The sequence below is a fragment of the Sorex fumeus genome, unplaced genomic scaffold (assembly GCF_029834395.1).
Source record: "Sorex fumeus unplaced genomic scaffold, SorFum_2.1 ptg000037l, whole genome shotgun sequence".
NCBI classification, from domain to species: Eukaryota; Metazoa; Chordata; class Mammalia; order Eulipotyphla; family Soricidae; genus Sorex; species Sorex fumeus.
In genome coordinates, this window is record NW_026606094.1 from 77,492,640 (window position 1) to 77,516,006 (window position 23,367).

General features: G+C 44.4%; 1 long non-coding RNA gene across 1 annotated transcript; it reads right to left on the minus strand.

Annotated features, from left to right (window-relative positions):
- Window positions 1-1,088: 1,088 nt before the first annotated feature.
- Window positions 1,089-23,136, minus strand: LOC130027732 (uncharacterized). Its single transcript, XR_008793043.1, has 3 exons — window positions 23,054-23,136; window positions 2,646-2,766; window positions 1,089-1,503 (listed from the first exon to the last, which is right to left on the minus strand). It is a non-coding gene; the product is annotated as an uncharacterized LOC130027732 (long non-coding RNA).
- Window positions 23,137-23,367: the final 231 nt, after the last annotated feature.

Genomic DNA, 23,367 nt, shown 5'->3' on the forward strand with positions numbered 1-23,367 from the left:
TAGCATGCTATTGATTGAAGAAAAGTATAATTTCTTCCAAACCAAGGACAAATATTGTATTTAATGATGAAACTTTAGATACTTTGCACATTGAGACTAGACATGAACAGTGATGTGCATAATTACTTTTCCTCTTCAAAAGTGAAATGGAAGTTCTAATATAGTTAATGCAATAGAAGCAAGACAAACTTAAAGATATAAGAAATAAAAAAGACAAGTTTCAATAATTTATAGATTAAATAAAAATTAGAAGAGCATTACAGATAAACTACTAGAATCTCTAAAATACCAATTATCACTTGATACAATTAAACATTAAATAATCATCAGTATCTTCTCACACCTGAAAAAATTAAATTAGAAAATATACAAGAGAAATCTGTTATAGCAATTATAGGCTTCCCAAAGGGAAATACAACAAAATACTGAACATTAGTGAATGACATAAAATGTAACTCAAATAAATGGAGAGATATGCCATTTTTATGGACAAAAAAATCAATAGAATAAAAATGCAAATTCTCCCTCAAGTTAATCTATGAATTCAATAGAATTCATGTCTGCAGGTGAACTGTAGGTTGGTGTACCACTTTGGAGGGCAATTTGGTGACATTTTGACATATATATTATGTTATCGGTTGAGTTGTGCCCCTGAACCTAATTCATATGTTAAAGTCCCAAGCTTCATTAGCTCAGAAAGTGCTCCTGCTTGAAAATAAAGTCCTGGAAGATGTGATTAGTTAAAATAAGGTCTTTAGGGTGGACAAAACCACTATGATTGGTGTCCTTATAAATGGGTGAAATTTGGTTTCAGATGGAGACATTGAGAGACGGAAGATAATGTGAAAAGACATAGGGAGAAGACCATCAGGGACCGGTGGAGATCAAATCCCTGAACAGATGTTTCCCCCAATGCCCTCAGGAAGAACTAACCTAGACAGCATCTTGGTTTTGGACTTCCAGTCTCCAGACTCTGAGACGATCCATTGTGTTAGGTTACCTTGTATGATGCACTTTGTTATGACAGTTCTAGAAAACTCATCAATATTAGGACCCAACAATTCCACGATATGTAGATATTATTTATTACAGAGCTTTTCACAGGACTGCAACAGGAGTGATAATGAAAGGTTAATCATTTAATTAGGAAATATTGTATATTCATCAGAATTCCTCTATTTAAAAATGAATAATACTGTATATTGACACAATAAAATATTCTATAGAAGCAAAATAATGGATGGGCATTTCTCAAACCAGTAGAGTTTAAAATAGGTAAATATTTAGAAAAAATTGTATTCCATAGTATCATCAAAAATTTTAAACGAAGTTAAGATAAAAGTGAGCACTGAGAAATTGTAGAGATGAGATACTGGAAGGGCACTTGCCTTGCAATTGGCCAACTAGGTTTGATCCCTGACACCCCATATGATCTCTGGAGCCTTCTAGAAGTGATCCCTGAGTGCAGAGCCAGGAATGAGCCTTAGGAACAGCTGGTATAATCTAAAAACAAATAAAACACCAAACAAACAAAAAAGTGAGCAATGAAAAAAATAAATCACTTCTGAAATATGACAAAAAGATTTTAATGTTTTTAATAAAATGTCTTTCTAAACAAGAAGAAAACAATTAATGCTTTCAATAAAAGAGACAAGCCACAGTAGAACTTTTTTGTTTTGTTTTGGGGGCCACATCCAGCATCTTACCCACTATACTATCTCTCTGTTTCCCATAATAGTACTTTTCAAGAAGAAAAATAAATTACAAATGTAAGAAAAATCTGTGCAGACTCATCCCAGTTCTATAGATCCTGAAAGTGTTAGACTGCACTGCACTCCACTGTCCTCTCCTTGTTTACCGATTTGCTTGAGCGGGCCAGTAATGTCTCCATTGTGAGACATGTTGTTACTGTGCTTGGCATATTGAATACGTCACGGGTAGCTTGTCAGGCTTTGCCGTGCGGGCGAGATACTTTTGGTAGCTTGCCAGGCTCTCTGAGAGGGGCAGAGGAATCTAACTCGGTTGGCTTGGTTGGCCGCACGCAAGGCAAATGCCCTACCCGCTGTCCTATCGCTCCAGCCCCATGTGGCCACGCAACACCTCCATATTCCACAGTACTGAAATTCCAGTAGGACCATACCAAATGAGATGGGCAAGTAATATAGAAACCAATTAAATTTAACCTAAATAATAACACAGAAGACTCAACTAGCAATAAAAGTTTTAGCAAATCCTCAAAGACTTAGCACCGTGGTGAGATAAAACAATTTTCACAAATTTTCCTTTACTGAAGTGTTTTTGATAATTCATTTAGTCATTTTGTTCTAACAATATAAAAGAAATTCTTATGTGCCTGCCAAGGGGGCTGGCTTGGGGGTGGATGGGAAATGGGGACAATGGTGGAGGGATTGGTGTTGGAACATCAAAACTCATAACAAGTCTATTATGAACAACTTAGTAAACTACAGTGTTTAAATGAAGTAAAACAATTTGAATATATATATATATATATATATATATATATATTCACTGTCCCTCAAAGCAAAGCAAAGAATATTTACCATTAACCATTAGAAGCTACAAAGATTTCCTGTCTGAACGTCACAAAAATCAGAAGCAGAAGCAGAAGCACGCGAATGGCCAACCTTACGAGTGTGAGAGGCTCTGAGCTCAGTTCCGCTGCTGCTCACAGGTTCCATTGTGATCGTGGCTCTGCTGTCTGTGCCCTGAAGCCCTTCTCTCTGCTATCCCTCTTGCTCCAGTCAGCTGCTGGCCACAGAGAACAGTCAGATCCCTAAAAACACCACTCAAACTCAAGGGTATGACCCCAACTAGTCCCACAACTAAGCAGGTGAGCAGAGTAAATCAACCAGCACTGCTCCCCACCCTGCCCCAACTGGGAGCACATGTGCAAGTTAAAGGAGTAAGATCCCATGTGTGAGCACCAAGACTAAGTAAATACTAAGACAGTGTATGTGAGCACTGCAGGCAGTTGTAGTTGTGTACGTATACAGTGGTGGTGATGCTTGTGAGAACCGTTCAGGGGAAGAAGGACCCAGAAGATGGCTCGGTGGCTTAGAAAATACAGAGGCCAAAGGTGAGATCCTGAGTTCAATCCCGGTCACTGCACATGTGCTGAAGCAACACTCACTGTCCATAGTCAGTGAAGGAATTTTTTTTAACAGAGAAAATAGAAATATGTAAAAGGTGTAAAATTACAATGAAGAAAGAGAACAACTACTGAAAAGCTTTAAAGATGTCAAAAGCTTAAAAAATGAAAGCTGCAGCTGTAGCCCAACATATAAAATAGAAAATTAGATGCTGATATTTGTTGTACAAACGTAGTAGGCTTTGGTATCAGCACATATTCATGCCCAATATTTCTATTTTTTTAAAAATTGAATCACAGTGAGCTACACTTACAAAGCTTTTATGTTTGAGTTTCACTCATACAATGATCGAATAACCATCCCTCCACCAGTGCACATTTTCCCCCACCAATGTCCCCAGTATCCCCATCTCCATCTCATCCCTCCCCCTACCTCTACCAAATGTGATAGTCTCTCAGTATCTATATTGCAAACCATAGTGCCCAAAAGTAGAGCGAGAGTATGGGGGAAATTGTTTTCTTACACTCTTATTCTCTAGAAAAGGAAAACTAATTCTGCTGATATGAGAAAATGCAACTACTCTATAGACTTGGCTGATCAAAGGTTGCTTCAATTATGTTCAGCCTTGTTGGAATTTTTTAAAAAATTTTTATTAGTGAGACGCCATGAGGTACAGTTGTAGACTTACAAATTTTGTGCTTAGGTTTCAATTATACAGTGATCAAATACCCATCCCTCTACCAGTGCCCATTTCCCACCACCACGGATCCCAGTATCCCTCCCACCCCCATCCCCCCCCAGCCCACCCTGCCTCTGTGGCAAGGCATTCCCCTCTGTTCTCTCTCTCCTTTTGGGTGTTGTGGTTTGCAAAAGAGGCATTGAATGGCAATCATGTTTGGTCTACTTTCAGCATGCTTCTCCCATCCTGGGAGGATCCTCCCAACACCCTTTGCTTGGTGCTCTTTTCTCTATCTGAGCTGCCTTTTCCCCTAGCATGTGTGGCTGGCCTCCAAGCCCTGGAGCAAAATTTTGTTGGAATTTTTTAAAAGAAATTTCAGTTCTAGACTATCTTTGATGCTAAGGAATATAGAGGGTTCAGGAAGAAACAGAAAGGAGGTCTCCAGGGGCAGATGAGGCAGGGATTTAGGGTGGTATCTCACCCTCTTATAAGGAATGTATCTGAAGCTAACTATAAGCAAGGTTATTTTCTGGCCAAATATGAACACAAGGAAATTTAGAATCTAAGCTAGGGAGGTTTGTGTCTCAGCTGACATTGTGGTAAATGCAAGAATTCATGGAGGCTAGTTAGTCCCCCTTGCACCTTAGTCTCTATCCCAAGACAGAGGGTCAAGTTTAGATGAGGATTCATGAAAAGTACATAACACAAAACTGAGCATACAGCAAGGCCCAGGCATGTCCCACCTTGTATCAATGTCACACCATCATGATCATTGTCACTGTCATTTTCAGAAACTAGGAACCCACCCAGAACCTTCATGCCCGAACCTTTCCTCTGTGCTAGCCCATGGTCTCAGCTGATCCAAGTTCCCTGCCACAGAGGTGCATGTGAGCCCAGGACCCTGGGAAATACCGACACCAGCAGACTTTTTCTCCCAAAGTGCAGGGCTGAGAGTTGTTTGTGGAAGCCTGAATGAGAGACTGATGACTCAAGATAAGATAGGCAATCAGCTTGGACTAGCCACTGCAGACTTCTGGTCTACTTGTAAAAGGAGCCTTGTCATTTATTTGACAGTCCCCAGGATTTCACAGGGGGAGGGATGAATAGAGCTGAACCCCAGCAGAGTGTTCCAGATAGCCTAAAGTGTAGAGTTGTCTGTTCTCAGGCCTCTGGGGGTTGGAGAAACCCTTCAACTCCTGGCTGTCTCTAACCAGCTACCCATTCATTTCCGTCAATGTTGGTTACATGGCTACTGTAAGGGGAAGTGCCCCCAGGAGACTGTCCTACTTAGAGGCCATCTCCAATTTAGACAAATTGGGCAAACCATCTCCAATTCAGAGAAGTTCATCCTACTTCAAAAACATTTACCTCCAAGGGGCTGGAGTGATAGCACAGCGAGTAGGGCATTTGCCTTGCACACGGCAGACCCGGTTTCAATTCCCAGCATCCCATAATGGTCCCCTGAGCACCGCCAGGAGTAATCCCTGAGTGCATAGCCAGGAGTAAACCCTGTGCATTGCCGGGTGTTACCCAAAAAGAAAAAAAAAAACCAAAAAAGTACCTCCAAGCAGAAATCTGCAACAGACGTCCCTCTAATCTTGGGTGTGCTGAGTGCAAGAAGGCTAGACCCAGAGAGCTGTTGGTGAGAGGTGCACTCAACAGTGGACATGCTGTGTTGTAGTTCTGAGCCTCAGCATCCCCTCGTCCTGCTACCAGTTTCAAAGCATTGTGATGGTGACAGTGAGTGGAGGGTAAACAGGAATGCACATTCCTCATCAAATTAATCCTAAAGAAAATAACTGATAAAGTGGAGGACATTTGGTTGCTTACTCTGTTTTCTGTAGACTGTTTCATGCCTTGGGCATCATAAAATTCAGATGTCCCAGTACTGAGGCAAAGGAGGCCAGTTCAGTCATGATGAACATGGAACTTACTTGCTAGTATAGGTTGAGGATCTCTGGTGGGCCTTTTTCTAGACAGCTAGGGAGTGTATCATTAACAAGTACCTTACACCTACCTTACATTTCTGATGTGCTTCACTTTGCTTAGAATCCTCAGTTTCTATATCAGGACGTGGCACAAAGTTTGTTCAATTAACATCTGCTGATGAGTGGCTCAAAGAATGAACGATAAGTAAATACCTACTAAAGGGAGAACATAATCTTGTTGCTCAAGTATAACTCATCTTTCTTGGTTCTTCCAGATCCTACTGCTTCCTCCCATTGTCCCATCATTCCCACTTCTCACTCTCCTGCAAAAGATGGATTTCTACTGAGAGAATGGTATGGGAATGGAATGGAGTCCAGTAAAGGTAGCCAACAGAGCAGACTGAAAACAACATTTTCATGGCAGATGGGATGCACTGGGTGTGGTTCTGGGGCCCCATTCCCTGATGTCAAAGAAACAGAATAACAGGAAGGAATAAGAGAGTATATACATCTTACTGTTTTGCACGTGGTATCTCAAGTTCAATCCCTGGCATCTCAATGTTGTCCACTGAGTCTCTACAGGAGTGATTGCTGTGTGCAGAGCCAAGAGTGATCCTGAGCACCACTGGGTATGATCCAAAATAAGAGAAAGAGAGATAGAGACAGAGAGACAGAAAGAGAGAGAGAATAGCTGGAGAATGAGAGACTACCCCAGAGACAACTGAGGCCAGTTTAAAAAGAGCAAGAAAGAAAAGGTACTGCTGTGCAGAGTTTCTCTGGGTCCCCTTGGAGGCAGGCACACACTGACAGATTAAGTGTGGCTTCTAAAACCACAACGCACCAAGCAAGTAGCTGGGGATCTTGATAAAATTCACATTTTGCTTTGGTACATTCTTCTTCTAGCCAGCTCCCAGGTAACACTGCAATGGCTGGTCTAGGACCAAGCATTTAGTATAATATATATATATATATATATATATATATATATATATACATATATATATATACACACACACACAAACACACACACACACACATATATATTTGCATATATGCACCCTGGCCTTATTCACCTTATCTCTTAAAGAAGTGAACAAGCTACCCTGAGAGAATTGGAGGGACTCTGAATATCCTGGTGTTCAAAGGTGTCTGTCTCTGTCTGCACACTTTCAGTACTAGATGGCTTCATCAAGGCAGTGTAGTTTGAAGGAGGATTCAACATTTCATTATATTCAACATTTCAATAAAAATTTCAAACCTCTGGCTTGCTCCCTGCAACCATATTAGTTCACATAGCATATATGAGGGCAGTCGTAAAAGCATCCCCTCCTCTCTTCAAGAATGCTAAAGCCATCCAAAATTTAGTTTTACTTGGTATTATCCCTCTAACCCAGCTCCCGGAAGCGCGCGGCCACATTTGCAGCCGTGCGACATCTTATTATCTCATTCCTACTTTGGACAAACTGGCAGGCTACCGAATGTAACCTGCCCACATGGCAGAGTCTGGCAAACTCCCTGTGGCGTACCCATTATGCCAAATACCAGTAACAATGATGGGTCTCATTCTCCTAACTCTGAAAGAGCCTTGAATATGGCACTTTTTAAAAAATCTCAGGGCAAGTACAAAGGAGACGTTACTGGGGCCTGCTTGAGGCAATCAACGAATAACAGGATGGTCATGATCGTGATCATGATCGTGATATTATTCCTCTAACCAGATGATGGAAGAGCTACTCTGCAGGTATTTTTGCCCCTTCTTACAACTCTCACTGCCAATATACATGGCCTGGCATTGACCAGTGGAGAAAGCAGGGCTATTCTGGGCTTTAATTTCAAGTTTTTAACATAGTGGGTACTTAACAAGTGTTTAATGAATATATCAACAAAAGTTTGACTTTCAAAAAATGCTTTGACTAATCAAACGGGCTCTTCCTAAGGCTGGTCAAATTCTTTTGACTGAAAAGCAGGTTCTATTAAAGCTTAAGTTGTTTTACTTAAGGAAGTTGTGAGGGAGAGAGGAAGACACGGGAAGTAAAGAACTGAAAGTTGATTCCTGGAACAGTCTGATTTTCAGTTGCCCACAGTAAAATGAGAAAAGGTTTATTCTCAGATTAAACCAATCAGACAACTGGAAGTTGTCTTAGACATTGTTTAATTCTGAAATGACAAATACCTGGCAGAAGGAAGTCATTTTTCCCCATTCCTGTGCTGACTGCAGACATTACTAATCAATCTCAGGACAATGCTCCACTCTCTCTGTTAAATATAGACATGACTTGAGAATCCTAAAGTGAAAACTCAATCAACTGGTGATTGCTTAGGTTTCTGAGCACTGGCCAGATTACCTATCACCTGCTGTGCTTCTCTGAATCTCAGCACACCAGAAATTCTGTTGCTTCCTGTCTAGACAGTTCAGCCTCAGCCTTCACACTTAAGGTGAGAAAGACAGCATCGCGGTGTGATATTGATAGAGTAGGAGTGGAAGATCACACTTTGAATCTCACCCATGGAACAGGTAGCCCATCAGAATAGATAATGGGGTGGCCTAGGGGGGCGGGGGTGGATGGGATATGACAGCAGATTAAAGGAAGCCCCAGTCCCATTTCTCTCTCTCTGAACTGACTTCTTTCTTCCCCAACCTCCTTGATCTGGTAGGGGTGTGTGCCTGACAGATGGCTCAGTGCAGGCCACATAGGCTCAGACAGAACCAGAACACAGGCATGGTTCAGATACCCATGAGAGTTCAGATTTAGGCAGGACTTACTTGGAAGTCAGGGTAGTGATAAGGTGATGAGCACAGGATTCTCACACACACCTGCGAGGCAAGACTGGAGGCTAGCAAAGCCAAGACAGGATGACAAGAGTTGGTCAGGGTACAGTTGGGAGGCCCAGCAACAGGTGTAGGGCACAGGGAACTCACTCACATGAGGTCATGATTGGAAACTGAGAAACATGTACATGGGATAGAGAGCGAAGTGGGGATGGGACCTGGCCATTTTCACAGGAGGTGAGTAGACTGCCTGGGATGAGACAGGGAGGTTGTTCACAGGATGAAGCAGTGTCAGGGACAGGACAGTTGAGATCGTTCATGGATAAGGAGAGACCTGGACTCCTGGGGCGGGGGGTAGGGGTGGACCCATCTATTTTATCTGTACAATAAACTCTAACGTTTAATCTTCTGAGTTTTGTATGCAAATCTTACATACAATTTTCGAGAATCTACCAGCACAAGAAAATCCACTTTTGTGCTAATAATCTCAGAGAAGTTCACACTCTATTGTGTACAGTACCATGACGACAAGGATCATATCCTGTTGGTTCATTCACTCACCAATCACAGATCTAGCCTGAACTCATATAGTGTACTCACAAAATGTGCGTGTTGCTCTCACCACATGCCTTCGGTGGCCATGAGCCCTTTCTTCACCCCAGCCTTCAGCAACCACCAACAGAAGCATGAAGGAAGGAACAAGGCTGCCAAACTGGTTGGTGATCAATTGCTGTTTCCCTCTGCCTCCTAGTCTCACTCATTGCCCATATTCTTTTCCCTTAGCCCACTCTCACAGCCTTCGTTATAGCAACCAAGGGTTGGAGGTAGCAATTCCACATAGGTGAGCACAAACAACATATGAAAGCCCTTCCTTCAGGGGGAAAGCTCTTCTAAGACAAAGATCTCATCCTGCTAGAAGATCCACTCAAGGGAGGAATTCCATCTAAAGGGCCTATTTCTCCTTTCCTTAGTCCATAAACATTAAACAGTCACCTTAAATTTGTTTCTTAATAATATTTCTAGTCATTTTGTATGGACAGGGTAAGAGAAATATTAAGCTTAAAGGGTGGGTCTCCTGGGAACATCTCACTATAGAATCCAGACTACAGTCCTCAGGCCAGATTAGTCCTTCCTAAACCCAGCAGGGTGCTTGTCCAGTTACTACTCATTGGGTCATGACTGAATCCATCTATGATCATGCTCTTAACTTATTATACGTTTTATGGCACTTGACCTGTCCCGTTTTGGTGCCAGGGTAGTTTACTGCTTGCCTTGGGTCCATCCAGTTCCTTTGTTGGGATGCTGTTTCTGGGGTGCTGGAACCAAGGGCAATTGAGGTTTAATTCAAATAAACATGAAAGATGCCCAGGAGTAAATATTATCTGGAGTCAATTAACACCCATGTTACAAAAGCATAGTATTAACTGTCTTCCTGTGTCTATATGAAAAGAACATTGCTCTGAAGTAAACTTTGCAAAGGACATAAGAGAAAGAGAAAAGCAATATTTCACTTACAAATACAAAATCCAGAGTCCTTAGAAGGATCTGACCTTACAAGCCACAAGGTCTGATTTTAGAGATATGAGTGATTATCAGATGGGGGAAGCAGAGCACAGAGGAGAGGTTAAAGATAAACACAGAGGAATAGGAGTGCCTCGGGAGCACTGTGGTGGGTGAAGTCCAATAAGCCTAAGCTTCCTGAGGCAAAAGAGAAAGGACAAACCAGTGTTATTTTAAAATATCCAAATCATATGCCTTTGAAATTTGTGTATCTTTTATAGAGTGATGGACAGATGGATGGATGGATTAAATATTTGATTGATCACAATTATTCAGAAGAGGGTAACTTTCTTTTTTTTTTTTTTTTTTTTTTTTTTTTTTTATTAGTGAAACACCATGAGGTACAGTTGTAGATTTACAACTTTTGTGCTTAGGTTTCAATTATACAATGATCAGATACCTATCCCTCCACCAGTGCCCATTTTCCACCACCATGGATAATGTCCCCCCCACCCCCATCCCCCCATCCCCCCCTGCCTCTGTGGCAGGGCAATCCCCTGTGTTCTCTCTCTCCTTTTGGGTGTTGTGGTCTGCAAAAGAGGCATTGAGTGGCAAACATGTTCAGTCCATAGTCCACTTTCGACATGCATCTCCCCTCCCTCCTGGGAGGGACAACCAAACACCCTTTATTTGGTGTTCCCTTCTCTATCTGAGCTGCCCTTTCCTCTAGAATGCCCAATTGTCCACTAAGCTACGGAGTAATCCTCCTGGTGCTGAACTCAGCTATTCTTGGGTATTAATCTCCTATTTTGTTACTTTATATCCCCCAGATGAATGCAATCTTTCTATGTCTATCCCTCTCTTTCTGACTCATTTCGCTTAGCATGATACTTTCCATATTGTACCACTTGTATGTAAATTTCATGACTTCATCTTTTCTAAGAGCTACATAGTACTCCATTGTGTAGATGTACCAAAGTTTCTTTAACCAGTCATCTGTTCTTGGGCACTCAGGTTTCTTCCAGTTTCTGGCTATTGTAAAGAGTGCTGCAATGAACAAACAAGTGCAGATGTCACTTCGACTATACATTTTTGCCTCTCTGGGATATATTCCCAGGAGTGGTATTGCTGGGTCAAATGGGAGCTCAATTTCTAATTTTTTGAGAATCGTCCATACTGTTTTCCAGAAGGGCTGAACCAGTGGACATTCCCACCAACAGTGAAGGAGTGTCCCTTTCTCGCCACATCCACGCCAGCATCGGTTGCTTTTGTTCTTTTGAATGTGGGCCAGTCTCTGAGGTGTGAGATGGTATCTCATTGTGGTTTTGATCTGCATCTCCCTGATGATTAATGATGTAGAGCATTTTCTCATGTGCTTTTTTGCCATTCGGATTTCTTCTTTGAGAAAGTTTCTGTTCATTTCATTGCCCCATTTTTGGATGGGGTTGGATGTTTTCTTCTTGTGGAGTTTAACCAGTATTTTGTATATCCTGGATATCAGCCCCTTGTCAGATGTGTATTCGGCGAATATCCTTTCCCATTCTGTAGACTGTCTTTGTATTTTGGTCACTGTTTCTTTGGAGGTGCAGAAGCTTCTTAGTTTAAGATAGTCCCATTTATCTATCTCTGTTTTCACTTGCTCGGCCAGTGGCGTAGCATCTTTGAAGATACCATTAGCTTCAATGTCATGGAGGGTTTTGCCAACTTTGTCTTCAATGTACCTTATGGTTTCTGGTCTGATGTTGAGGTCTTTAATCCATTTTGATCTTACTTTTGTACACGGTGTTAGGCAGAGTTCTGAGCCCATTTTTTTGCATGTAGCCGTCCAGTGATGCCAGCACAGTTTGTTAAAGAGGCTTTCCTTACTCCACTTCACATTACTTGCACCTTTATCAAAGATTAGATGATCATATAATTGAGGGGAGATGTCAGTGTATTCAACCCTGTTCCATTGGTCTGCAGTTCTGCCTTTGTTCCAGTACCATGCTGTTTTAATTATTACTGCTTTGTAGTACAGTTTGAAGTTCGGGAGGTTGATTCCTCCCATTTTCTTTTTCCCAAGAATTGCTTTAGCTATTCGTGGGGGCTTATTGTTCCATATAAATTTCAGGAGTGTTTGCTCCATTTCTTTGAAGAATGTCGAAGAGGGTAACTTTCTATGCTTTAAATAGACCATGTCTCTCTTTTTCCTCCATTCCTTATATTAAGTACATTATGTACATGTCTCTAGTTCACAAGGCTCCCTAAGGACATCACTATGTATCCTTGTGCCTTATAGAGTCCCGTTCATTTTACTAAATTACATGGAGGGTTAAAAGTTGTCTATGGAAACTCTTACTCTCCAGTAAGGGATTTTCACTGATTATAAAAACATCTGGAGGTCTTTGGCTGCTGGAGCTCTGCTCAGGGTGGAGGGGGAAACTCAACCTGCCCCCCTCCAAGGGGCCCCGGTGAGGACAGCCAGGCACGGGGGCAGGAGACTCAGCACTGTTCTCTTCCGGGAGCTGGGTTTTATAGTCTCTGGGCCTTGGCCATTGATGGGATTACACGGCGCGGGGGGGGGGGGGGGGGCAGTTGGTGAGTGTGACCCCTGCCTACTGGAAGATGGAGGATCTGGGTGGAGGATGCTCAGTCCCGATCCGAGCAGGCTTGGAGATCTCAGCCTCGGGACCCGCCATATTCAAGGCTCTTTCAGGGTTAGGAGCTGGGTTTTATAGTCTCTGGGTCTTGGCCGTTGATGGGATTACACGGCTGGGGGGGGCAGGGGGGGCAGTTGGTGGGTGTGACCCCTGCCTACTGGAAGATGGAAGATCTGGGTAAAGGATGCTCACAAAGACCACCAGAACCAGCCACAACCATGCTGAGACAACTCTCCACATGCATGAAGGTACCAGCAGAGGAACAAAGGCATGCGGGTCCCAGGGCTGAGATCTCCAAGCCTGCTCGGATCGGGGCTGGGCATCCTCCACCCAGATCCTCCATCTTCCAGTAGGCAGGGGTCACACCCACCAACTGCCCCCCAGCGCTGTATAATCCCATTAATGACCAAGACCCAGAGACTATAAAACCCAGCTCCTGGAAGTGCGCAAATGCGGCCGCGCAACATCTTATTATCTCATTCTTACTTTGGACAACCTGGCAGGCTACCGAAAGTAACCTGCCCACATGGTAGAGTCTGGCAAACTCTCCATGGCGTACCCAATATGCCAAATACCAGTAACAATGATGGGTCTCATTCTCCTAACCCTGAAAGAGCCTTGAATATGGCACTTTTTAAAATCTCAGGGCTAGGACGAAGGAGACATTACTGGTGCCTGCTCAAGGCAATCGACAAACAACAGGATGATTGTGATTGTGATATAAAAACATTACCTTAGAAATTTTCTATTGTTTAATTTCAGGCACTGTTGGACAAAGGGGGTTATATGAACTCGTTTTAGAGGTGAGATAATGGAGGCTCAGGAAGGCATTTCATTTACAAGATGGTACAGTGGGCTGCAGAGAGGAGTTTGTGCCCATGCAGTACACTGTCTTCCCTGTCTGTGCTCTGGCAAAGTGGACTGAGGTGAGCTGGAGTAGACATGAGTTGTGGTTATACAAAAAGGTAAACTGTAGCTGCGGCCAAGAGCCAGGTTTCTGCATTTGCAACTATTTCTCCCAGCTAGTAAGGAGTGTGGGAGCCTCTGTCTTCTTGCTTACTCTTGAGGAAGACTAGGTTATCTGGCTCCTGGGCCATCCTCATTTGTCTCTCACTCCAGCAGAGAAAGAATTGTCTGTACCTGCCAGGGAACTGAATCCTGCTCCCTTTCATAAAGCTGACAGGGCCTGTGTTCAGGCTTCACACAGTCATTTAAAACAAAAAGTAGAGAGTGAGTACATCATCCTGCAGGGCCAGCCTGTCCCTCCCCTGTGACAGTTCCCCTCCAGGGCCAGCAGCTGAATGGGATGGTGGAGGAGGGGGGATTCTGCCTTTGGGGAACTCTCTGGGAGCATCTCAGGCACTGCATGCAATCTTCTGCTTTGGAGCAGCCCTTTCCCCTCACCCAGCCTGCTCCGCAGCCAAACCTACTCTCCTGGGAAAGCCCACTTTGTAATGGTTTAATTATCATGTCAATGTGGATTCGTTAGCATGGCAGCTGTCATTGAAAGTGGGGGCTGGGGGCTGTGTCAGGACCCCAGGGTCAGCCTAATTGACACAGTGAACAGAAAACCCTATTTCCTCAACAATGGTTTGACTTGGGTGTCTCATCCTACCAGGAGGAGTAGCAGTGCTCAGGGAGAATCAATAACAGTTGAATTTTTATCTAAAGGGATAGGACAATGTCCTTGAGTTTAACCCCTCCAGACCCAGAACCCTATTCCCAGGGCTTGAAAATGTGAGGGGTGGAGGGGCAAGGGAGGGGGGGGGGTAGTGTGATTTGAAGGAGATGGTTCTTTCAACTGAAAGTCTGCAGCCAAGTTCTAATTGCTTTCAGGACCTGGCATAACTGGGCCACTTTCAAGTCCTTCCAACTTGTTCAGGGTGCAGAATAGCCTGGTGTTTAATACAGTCAGAGGAGGTTTGTACTGGCTGGTGCTAAACACTGGCAGGAGCAGATGGGCGTCCTTCTGGTCCTCTATTGCATGGATACTCTGCTGGGTGACTGGAAGCGAGTGACGGTTTTGTCCCTCTCACCATCCCACCAGGCCAGAATTGGAACAGTGCACAGAGACCATGGCTTGTCTCTTCTTCTTAAAGTCTGAATCTCACTTCAAATCACTGGCTGAGCTGCAGGCTGCCTGGCCTTCTCTCTCCTCTACACTCAGCCTTCACATGGTAGCATGCTGGTCTGGACAGCTCAGGCCTTCCATGCTGCAGCCAGGAGGCAGAGACCGACAACCCGCTGCAAGACTCAGCCCAGAACTGTACCCTCTTGGTTGATCAAAACAGTCACAATCCAACACATATTTAAACAGGCAAAATAGGAAACAGTGTATCTTCAGTGGAAAAGTCTTAAGGCATCTTGGAGATTACTTGGAGATCATTTTGTAGAACCTGCTGTACTATGGATCAGCCACCATAGATACGGATTATTTTCAAACTGTATTAATGAATTAAAGAGGAGAAAGGGCTTGTGGAAAGAATGAGTGAAGAGGGTCACAGAGCTGGTGGTGCAAGTCAAGGAGGTGGACCCAGGTGGCTGCCAGTACTGAGATCTGGACTCACTTCTTCCATCTTGGGGCTCAGATTCCTAGAAAATGAGGTAGATGGGCCTTAACTCTTAATTTTTCTTTCACTCAACAGTTTCTATTTCTAAACAAGGAAAATAATCTCATCCTTGATATGTTCTTATATTGATTGGTGCTCAAGGCTTCTTTATTTTTATTTTGTTTTGGGGGGATCACACCTGGCGATGCTCGGGGTTTACTCTTGGCTCTGTGCTCAGGAATCTCTCCTGGGCTCAAAGGACTATATGTTTTGTGGATAGAACCCGAGTTGGCCATGTGCAAGGCAAGAATCTGCTATACTATGGCTCTGACCTTAATTTTGATTTTGATAGATGCTACCTCCAGTGATGCTGCATGCCTTATGGTGGGAACTTGAGGCCGCCAGAGCTATACCTGGCAATGCGGGTACCAGGGTGCCAGGGAATGAACTCAGGATCTCACACAAGTTAAGCATGTATTTGTTCCCTTGAAGTAATCTCCTTGACCCTCACTTTATTTTTAAACACAATGAGCTAATTTACTAGAGATTCCTCAGTTAAGTAATACCAGGGAGAAGTCAATTGGAAGAACTCGAGTTAACTGTGATGTGGCACCTGGGCTTTGAAAGGAATTCCAGAGGAAGTGGAGACATCCACAAGATTGAATTATTCCTCTCCCTGGACCGTTCAGCATTGGAAGCAGGTGTCTCCCATTGTCTCTCAGACCATGATTTACAGCTTTGAAACTATCCAGGAGTTGTGACTTGACCCATGGACTTTTTCAAGATCTGAGTAGAGAAAGAACTAGCAATAAAGGGAACACTTTCTGTAAAGGAGAAATTATCTCCCTGGCTTTAGACTGTTGAACCCCCCCAGCCATGAGGTACCCAAGTAGCAAGGTTGTTGGGGCTGGGAACTGAGGGCAGGTCTGTAGTATGAGTGAGTGTTTCAGAAAACCCAGGTATGTAGGACTTTGTCACTGGGAACTCTGGTTTCAGTGGAACTGGAAACGGAGATCCTCTGCCCATATCCCCCTGTCTTTGGCAACTCAGCAGTCACACCCATAAGCCACCTCTGGCTGGCTCCAAATAATCTCGTCATCAGCCACCATCCAGATCACATGTCCTTCTCTCCTGGGAGGGAGCATAACATGATACAAGCCATAACTATGCCGCCAGACCCCACGCCAGGTTGTTTCACTTGAGGTGCCCCGGAGGCGGGGGGGGGGGGGGTGAGACCTCCTCACCGCCTCAAGGGACCCAGCACCCACAGCCGAAAACCTCCAGAACTCAACTACCACCACACTCAAGGCCGCTCTTCACACCCTTGGGCCAAGCCTCACCCATGAGTCAACCTATTCCTGGACCACGTGGCTGCGAATGCCACTTCATTCCACACACCCTACCCATACTCCAAGAGTACCACACTACATTTGATGGAGTTCAAAGTAGGAGGCAACCAATCTTAGAGGGAAATTTTTATTTTTACAGGTATATATATATATATATATATATATATATATATATATGGCTCAACCTTTAGCAATGAGTTAGTGATCTCTTATGGAAGAGCTTAATGGCACCTGGGTGAAATAAAACAATCTTCACCCTCTTTCCTCTAAGGATAGTTTTTTGTAGCATTTTCAGCAGTTTTTCATAACAAACAATACAAAATATATTATTTCAGTTCTGTTTTGGGGCAGGGATTAGAGTTCGGGATAGAAACATCCAAAATATGGTGGTGGGCAAACAAAGGGTTTGGGAGGATCCTCCCAGGATGGGAGAAGCATGCTGAAAGTAGACTATAGCCAAACATGATTGCCACTCAATGCCTCTTTTGCAAACCACAGCACTCAAAAGGAGAGAGAGGGAAATTCCTTGCCACAGAGGCAGGGTGGGATGGGGGCTGGGGGGTGGGAGGGATACTGGGATCCGTGGTGGTGGGAAATGCGTACTGGTGGAGGGATGGGTGTTTGATCATTGTATAATTGAAACCCAAGCACAAAAATGTGTAAGTCTGGAAAAAAAATAATAAAATGGTTTTTAGTGGGAAAAAAAACAAAAACAAAAACAAAACAAAACAAAAAACCATGGATATTGAGATCGGTGGTGGTGGAAAATGGGCACTGGTGGAGGGATGGGTACTTGATCATTGTATAATTGAAACCCAAGCACAAAAATTTGTGTGTCTACAACTGTACCTCATGGTGTTTCACTAATAAAAATTAAAAAAAATATATGGTGATGGGAAGGTATAATGGTGGTGAGATTGGTGTTTGAATATTAAATGTAATGAAATATTGTGAACTACTTTATAAAATGGGCTGGAGCGATAGCACAGCAGGTAGGGCGTTTGCCTTGCACACAGCCAACATGGCTGACCCGAGTTCAATTCCTCCGCCCTCCTCAGAGTGCCCGGGAAGCTACCGAGAGTATCTCTCCTGCATAGCAAAGCCTGGCAAACTACCCGTGATGTATTCGATATGCCAAACACAGTAACAACAAGTCTCAGGATGAAGATGCTACTGGGCCCACTTGAGCAAATCAATGAATAACGGGAGGATTGTGACCGTGACTTTATAAAATAAAAAAATTATATTAAAAAACAAGTGTATTTGTTTTTGGGTCACATCCAGCAGTGCTTAGGCCTTACACCTGACTCTGTGCTCAGGGATCACTCCTAGTGGGCTCATGAGAGCATATAAGGAACCAGGGATTGAACCCAGGTTGGCCATAAGGAAGGCAAGTACACTACCTGCTATACTATTGCTTCAGCGCCAAGAATTTAAACAGCTCAAATTCTCACTCAGGACAACTGTTTATGTGACCCTGGACAAATCACTGAACTGTCAATGCCCAGTTTCTTATTTTTTTTTTCCTAAAGTAATTTGATGAAGTCCAGGAGGACAAATATGTTTCATCCCTGATGCTAACTTCACCAACCAAAAGTGATTTTCTAGAGAGATTTTTGTGGAAGGTTCTGGGGCTGAGTTCTATGAAAGGAAGTACCCAGAGATGGACTGAATCGAGGCTCTTGGGGTCAGACCCAGCCTTACAGTTAGTAAGTGTACAGTGCTAGAAAACCCTTTCAAGTGTTCTGAAGCTGCCTCTCAGTCTGTAGAGTATGAGACATAAGTCATCCTTCATAGACCCAGTAGTCATTATGGAAACATCAGTAAGAAAAGGTCTACCAACCTTGGACTTCAGGACTTGAGGAAGGGTCATTGAACATGAAACCCTTGCACCTTTGGGATGTATAGTGGCAGACAGGGAGGTTGTTAGTCACCTACACAGGTCTTTCCAAAGGCATATTTTAATAGTGCATGTTATTTATATTTACCATAAGCCTCTACATTTAATGCTACAGGTACGATGGAATATGGAAAACATCAAGCAATGCTCTTTACTCATCTGAAATAAAAAAGGAAGTGACACCTGCCAATAAAGGAGTAGAAATGGACATTGCATGAGGGGGAGCAGATAGAAGGTCACTCACACAGTAAATACTTGACAATAATGAGCCTGGAAATACTAGAACTGTCACCTAACAATAGAGAATACAGAATGGAAGAAACAGTCATGACTATAATTGACACAGATCAAGTCTTCACAAAAAAATTATGCTTGTGATAAACTTCTATAAATGTAAATGGGAGGTGTTCTGACTAACTCTGGAGAATAGTTTCAGGAAAACAAAGATCTCATGAGGTTTCAGCCCAATATTTGGAGTACCAACTTTCAAGTGTAGACCATTAATGAGTCAAGTAAGTGAAAAATCTTTAGTTGCTACTATAACAATAATTTTAACTCACTCTCATCTGTGAGTGCTTACCACAGGCCAGGTACTGAGCAGTGTTCTCTGGAGGTGCATTCGTGCTCCTCGAATGAAACCAGGTATATTTCTACTCCATTTTCTAGGAGTTAGAAAAGCTCAAAGTCACACTTCTGGTATGCAGTGGAATCGAGCCTGCTTGGCCTGCAGCCTATGTTTTCAACCTCACCTATACTATGGCTTTTCTCTAGGAATATAATAAAGATGGGATAGGAATACCAAATGGTTTCCAGAGCTGTGGACCAAGCCATCCCAAATTCCAGCCCTATCACTATTTAGCCCCCATGATCTTGAGCAAGATATGAAAGTCTTTTCAAGACTCAGTCTTCTCATCAGTCAAGTGGGGATACAGAGCATGGTAGAGCCTGTGAAGCACAATTGTGCTGAAGGCTGAGTTGGATGATTAACACAGCAGGCTGTGGGCCATGTCTCTATGTGGTAGGAATTCATTAGTGTCAGTTTACCCTTCTTTATGACAGGGTCTCTCTAAATTTTGAGTTGCACTGGAATGCACTGGAATATTTACAAGGGATCTGGGGACAAAGGCTGTCTCAGGAACTCTCTACCTGATCCTCTGTTAAATGCTTATTTATGTGAATATAGTTCTTACATTTCTTTTTCATAAAATATGATTTTTAAAACTGTAGCAAAACCCCCCTCTGCTAGGATTTTAAAGTTGACATGAAAAAATAAAACTGAAACAACCCAGGAAGTGAAACATTTGAGAATTACAGCAACATGTGAATAATGCCCCAAATGTAGCCATTTCAACCCAGGTAGTACCCTCCCAAACCATTCTGTGGGTTCATCTGTCAGTCTCCCAAACTCCCTTTCATTAGGCTATGCTTCCTGTGAATTATTCTTAAACTGCGTGACTGTGGCTTCCTTCCCATCTCCACACCTTCAGCACCCACTTGGCATCACAGCCAGATGCCATCTCCCCTGTGCCCCCTTCCTTCGGGAATAATCTTTATCAATAACCTGACCTGGGAAACCCAGCATATTTCTTTTTAGTACCTCGACACCAATGCAGATGGGGGCCTTGGCTCCCCAGTGTAATCCCAGCCTGAAATGTTACCAGGAGGCCCACGGCTCTTCAATTACCTCCCGTGGCCTGTCAAGACCACGGCAGCTGAAATTCAGTTAGCTGGTCTTTGGGTCCCAGCCAAGACCCAGCCTCTGCGCCTAATGACAGCCAGCTGAGGGGACCCTAAGAGGGGCTCAATTCAATTTGCAGCCCTTCTAATGAGATTAGGGGAGCAGGGTTTTTTATTTTCTCCAAAGTTTGCCATGGGCAGGGTGAATGATGGCCCAGGGATGAGCTGTCAACTTCAACAAAGGCTGGGAGCTAGGAGAAGGGGGATGGGAGAAGGACATGGGAGCTCAAGAGAGATTTTCCAGATCGAACCAGAAGCCTTGAGTTTTTCCCAGCAGGCGACAGTGTTGGGTGACCAAGTGTCACTCTGTGGACTGGAGGCAGTCAAGAATGGGTCTGGAGGAAAGGCAAACAGCAGTTGTGAGCCACACTTCCCATTCGGGCCTCTCCTGGGCCTGCTTCTGAGTTGTTTCCCACCCTTCCCTTTTCTCCAACAGTTGCAGCAAGAGCTCGGGGTTAAGGCATGTGCCTTTCTCATAGTTGACCTTTCCCCAACCGAAGCACCCACCACACAGTGCTGAGTGTGGCCCTGGAGTTCCCCTCCAGCATCACCCCTGCCCTGCTGAGGGACCCTACGCTGGGTAGCACAGCAGCCCCATCTCAACTGAGAGTCATCAGAGTATACTCTCACTGCTGGGGGATCCCCGAAACAATTTTTTAAGTTGATTAAGAGAAGAGTCAATTACATGCAAATCATGTGGCATACTGTATTTTTTAAACCAAGGCAACTCAGAAGCACCAAGCAATCAAGCAGTGGTTCCCAGAGAGGCCCTGACAAAGCTCTGGTCGTGCACTGGGCAGGTGACACTGACCTCTGACTGGGGCTGGGCTCTGCCAGTACCTCGGATGCTCCCACATAGCCGCTGTTGAGGTGACTTAGAGATGTGGTGGGATGTGCAAACCATGTTTGATAAACGCTTCAGTAGCAGCTGCCTCTGAGCAACTTTGGCTGGGGTGTGAGGCTAAAAGTCAAGGACATCCAGATGAGTGAGATGGAGGCAAAGCTCTTTCTAGAGCCTGTGGTTGGGGGAGATCAAAAAAGCTTGCTCCTAGAACGTACCCTAGTGTTCTACTGCGAAGGACACTGGATTCTAGAAATGTTGAGAGAAGAGACTCAGGCCCTCGTACTGCAGGTCTCTACTAGGTTTTTACTGACAAGTCAGCTGTGTCCTGCTCCAGAAGCCCTCCTGGGGGAGGGCCAGAGCTTGGACCACCACTTTACCAGTAGTGCTTTGAATGCCACAAGCTAACCCATACGCACACGGAACTCCAGGGCCTCTGGCCTCAGTTACCTTCACCAGGTTCTGGCTCCCAACTCACCTGTGTGGTTTCACTGTTAGTTCTTTAAACAGATGATTCTTAGCAGGAGTTAGGACTTGCATGTCCTTCCTAGTATCCCCTAGACACCTGTTTCTAGCTGGTTAACAACCAGGCACCAAGTGTTTTTGTCCTCTGTGTGCTGCCCTTGTGTGTAAAACCAACCCTGACTTCATTTGACTTCAGAACAAGATATTGGGAGTTGAAATTCTTTGTGGGAACACAGTGGACATGACTCAAACAAGGCGTTAGTTGAAATGGGCTCATGAGAAGGTGGGGGATGATTGGGTTGGAATATGAGGAAAGTTAGTCAAGCTCTGAAGTGGAAGACACGCTTCACACAGGCGAAGGCAAAGACAAGACCAGGGATGGCTGCTCTGACAGCATGGCTACTGACACTTGGCATCTGTTCTGGTTTCAAGAAAGCAATGAACTTTTAGATTAAAATTCTATGTGAACAGACACCTTTCCTATGGGATCTTTGTGCCATGAAGTGAGAGGAACATCAGAAGTTCATCCAGAGGCCAGATCCCAACTCACTCTCCTCACCCTTCCAAAGAGGGCGGCAGGTCTGGGTCTCAGTGGGACCCAGAGATATTGTTGGGGGCACTATGCCTGTGCCCTGAATATGTACCTGTGGCCATTCAATAAATCTCCAACCCATGTTTCTCTTCCTTAACTCAGGTTGTGACTGAGGAGAAATAGTCTGAGGGAAGCAAAAAAAAAGATAAGGACAGAGATGACTCAAAACCACCATCTGTCAGTGTCTGACACTTGGGATAAAGGAGTTACCAGGAACCTAAACAGTCTTGGTTCTAATTCTTCAAAGGATTTTTATGTACTTTTCTTTTCCTTTTATTTAATTAATTAATTTTTTTTTCTGGTGCTGGGGATCAAACCCAGGATTTTACACATATAAGTCACATCCTGGTCCTGTGCCTGTTTTCTTCTATGAGAATCTGTGAAAATGGGTACTGATGCCCATTTTAGAGAGGCGGGATCTTAGAAGGTCACCCGAGTTCATGCAAGCTTAGCTAAGTCTGATGTGAGACACTGCAGTGTCTGCTCTTCCCTCTGAATATGGAGCCTGGAGCCCAGAGCCGCTGCTCCCCAATTTCCTCTCCTCTTTCCCCTCTCCCCTTCAGGGAGATCTACTCCCTACCTATGATGCAGGAGCTGATGACCCCATCATGAGAGACATCTCAGGACACAGGGCCCTGGCGCCAGTTCTTTTCAGGGGGTGGGGTGAGGGTGGGGTGTTGCCCATAGTTGCTCAGGGTCTCTAGGGTCACTCCTGGTCATACCCTGCAGTCCAAGCCTGACGGTTTCGATGTTTGAGCCTGGAGATTCAGTGTTGCTAGGGACCTCCAGGGCTGGTGATGGGGATCAAACTATGGCCCTCGCACATGCCACACATGTACTCCAGTTTTATGGATCAGGGAAAGCACCTCACTGCTGTTAAAGAGACCACTGCATGTGGGGTGCAGGGCAGGGGCCCAGGGCGGGGGTTGTAGGCTCCCCAAGGTCTTAGGAAAGAGACTTCAGCTCTATCTTCCCAGTACCTCTCAGTTCTCACCAGCGCTAAGGTTCCAAGATCCCCGTCCCTCGGCAGGCCGGATCTCCCCAGCAGCCACTCCAGTCCCGTGGTTGCCTTTGTTCATCTCTCTCTTCCCATTCTTCTCCCTGTGCCGCTGGAGTCTCAGTCACACTTGGGGGTGGTCACAGGCATTTTCCAATGGAAACGATCAGCCCAGTGCCTGCAGGCTGCTAACAATACCCCGGAGCCCGCCTCTCCCTGGGCAATGCCAGAGCACGGCTGGAGCCTGGCTCTCTTCACTTTGCGCCACATTATCACAGAAAGGTGGATTAGAAGTTATCTGCGCTCTGCTT